The sequence below is a fragment of the Schistocerca nitens genome, chromosome 9, assembly GCF_023898315.1.
Source record: "Schistocerca nitens isolate TAMUIC-IGC-003100 chromosome 9, iqSchNite1.1, whole genome shotgun sequence".
Lineage (NCBI taxonomy): Eukaryota > Metazoa > Arthropoda > Insecta > Orthoptera > Acrididae > Schistocerca > Schistocerca nitens.
Window position 1 is genome coordinate 371038271 of NC_064622.1, and position 2942 is coordinate 371041212.

The 2942-nt window shown below is 53.5% G+C and overlaps 1 non-coding gene across 1 annotated transcript; it reads left to right on the top strand.

The window, feature by feature from the left end:
* Positions 1-1323: 1323 nt before the first annotated feature.
* Positions 1324-1398, top strand: Trnas-cga (transfer RNA serine (anticodon CGA)). The gene has a single exon. It is a non-coding gene; the product is annotated as a tRNA-Ser (tRNA).
* Positions 1399-2942: the final 1544 nt, after the last annotated feature.

Here is a 2942-nt window from a genome sequence, read left to right on the forward strand (position 1 = left end):
ATTAAAATCGTAGGTAGCTGTGGCACGTTAAAAAGGGGATTGCGGTAAGTCAGACCTGCGATTGGAAGACAGTAAGAAACTGTCAGCTTCGTCCACATCTCGGAAACGAACCCCAGAGCCACGCGTGCCACTTCGGCTCTTCGGTCGCTTAGTTGCGCGCGACGTGTCGGGCAGGGCGTGGCCATCGAGACGCTGACACGAAGAAACAAAGAAACCTTGACCTCTCTGGCAGCAGGCGGCGACGGAAAGGAAAAGCGGCGAGGGAAACTCGGAGAGAAATAAAGAGCGGAACGCATCGCACAGCGGCGCGGCTTTGGCCGGCGTGTGCTGTGGGCGTCTGGTGGGGGGTGTTACGACGCCCGGCCGCGTCGCCCGTCTCGTCGAGGCGCGTGAAATCGCATTCATATGGAAAGCGGAGGCCGGGCCCCTGGCGGGTGCGCGTGTCGGACAAAAGGCGGGCCGTGCTCACGGCACACAGCGCTGCGCTGCGCTGCGCTCGTTTTCCGCGAGCCGGCGGCCGCGGCCTCGCTGCAGCGTGCAGCGTGGCCCCGCCGGCAGCGGCTGTCTGCGCCAGCGCGGGCTCTGAATGGGCGCGTGGGCCGCATTGTGAGGCGCTGGCGCCGCGCCGCCCGCCGGCCCACACCGCGCTCGCCGCCGCCCCGCTCCCCGCCGTGTAGAGCCACTCGCACAGTGGCACACCGCTCCCTCCCATCACCTCTCACCGGCCACTTCAGCGATGAGTTCCTCTAACCGGCACAGTGTCTTAAGGGGAGAAGGAGGGCAAAAGGGCTGGAAACATCGGGTTTTTGATGTTTGCGTATTTGAAATACCCGCTCTTTTCTGATCGTACACTGAAGAGCCAAACAAAATGGTACACATGTCTAATATCGTGTAGGCCCCCCGCAGAAGCTTCCGCAACACGACGTGGCAGGGACTCGACTAATGTCTGAAGTAGTGCTGAAGGGAACTGATACCACCAACCCTACACGGCACTCCATAAATCCGTAAGAGTGTGAGGGGTAGGAGATCTCTTCTGAACAGCACGTTGCAAGTCATTCCATACATGAAACTTCCTGGCAGATTGAAACTGTCTGCCGGACCGAGACTCGAAGTCGAAACCTTTGCCTTTCGCGGGCAAGTGCTCTACCAACTGAGCTACCCAAGCACGTCTCACGCCCCGTCCTCACAGCCTCACTTCTGCCAACACCTCGTCTCCTACCTTCCAAACTTTACAGAAGCTCTCCAGCGAACCTTCTGTAAAGTTTGGAAGGTAGGAGACAAGATACTGGTAGAAGTAAAGCTGTGAGGAGGGGGCGTGAGTCGTGCTTGGGTAGCTCAGTTGGTAGAGCACTTGCCCGCGAAAGGCAAAGGTCCCGAGTTCGAGTCTCGGTTCGGCAGACAGTTTTAATCTGCCAGGAAGTTTCATATCAGCGCACACTCCACTGCAGAGTGAAAATCTCATTCATTCCATACATGTCTGGGGAGTTTGGTGGCCAGCGGAACTCTTTAAAATCAGCCAATCTGTAGCAATTATAAACCTGTGGGGCGTCGCATTGTCCTGCTGAAATTGTTCAAGTCTGTCGGAAAGCACAATGGACATGAATGAATGCAGCCGATCGGACAGGATTTTTACATATGTCTCACCTGTCAGACTCGAATTTAGACGTATCAGGGGTCCCATATCACTCCAACTCCATACGCCCCACACCATTACAGGGCCTCCATCGGCTTGAGCCCCTGATGACATGCAGTGTCCATAGATTCATAAGGTTGTATCCATACACGTACACATCCATCCGATCGATTCAATTTGAAACGAGACTCGTTCGACCAGGCAACATGTTTCTAGTCATCAAAAGTCGAATATCGGTGTTGACGGGCGCACGCGAGGTGTAAAGGTTTGTGTCGTACAGTCATCAAGGGTACTCGAGTGGATCTTCGGCCCCGAAAGCCGATATGGATGATGTTTCTTTGAATGTATGAAGATGCTATCTGTTCCAGAAAGATCAGGTACCATCGATGACCGTGCAGCTTCTCTGGAATGAAATGATAACTGAATCGATAGCTGCCGACAGGTGTTGTTGATATACATCAATGGGGACAGCTGAAAATGTCTGCCCCGACCGGGACTCGAACCCGGGATCTCCTACTTACATGGCAGACGTTATATCCATCTGAGCCACCTAGGGCACAGAGGATAGTGCGAATGCAGGGACTTATCCCTTGCACGCTTTTCGTGAGTGTCCTCGGTCGCTCAGATGGATAGAGCGTCTGCCATGTCAGCAGGAGATCCCAGGTTCGAGTCCCGATCGGGGCCCACATTTTCAGCTGTCACCATTGATGTACATCAACAACACGTGTCGGCAGCTAAGGGTTTCGGTTTAGTTATCATTTCATTCTAGAGAAGCTGCACAGTCATCAATGGTATCTGTTCTTTCTGGAACAGATACCATCTTCATATAGTTAAGGGCTGTCTGTTCATTGATCTTCTTCTGTGTGAATGCGCACACTTTGCCCGAACTCTTACGGGACTCGCCAGCTTGGTCTGGCGCGAGTAATTAGGAACACTACGAATGTAGATTGTGGACAGTTGGGATTGTGGGTCTCACGGGAAGCGTACAAGGGATAAGTCCCTGCAGTCGCACTACCCTCTCTGCCCTCGGTGGCTCAGATGGACAGAGCGTCTGCCATGTAAGCAGGAAATCTCCGGTTCGAGTCCCGGTTGGGGCACACATTTTCAGCAGTCCCCATTGATATATATCAACAACACCTGTCGGCAGCTTAGGGTTTCGGTTTAATTATTATTCCATTTCTTTAAATGGTTCACACTCTGACACTCGTTGATGGCCCAGCATTGAAATCTGCAGCAATTTGCGGAAGAGTCACACTTTTCACGTTGAACGAGTCTCGTCAGTCGCCGTTGCTTCCGTTCTTGCGGGATC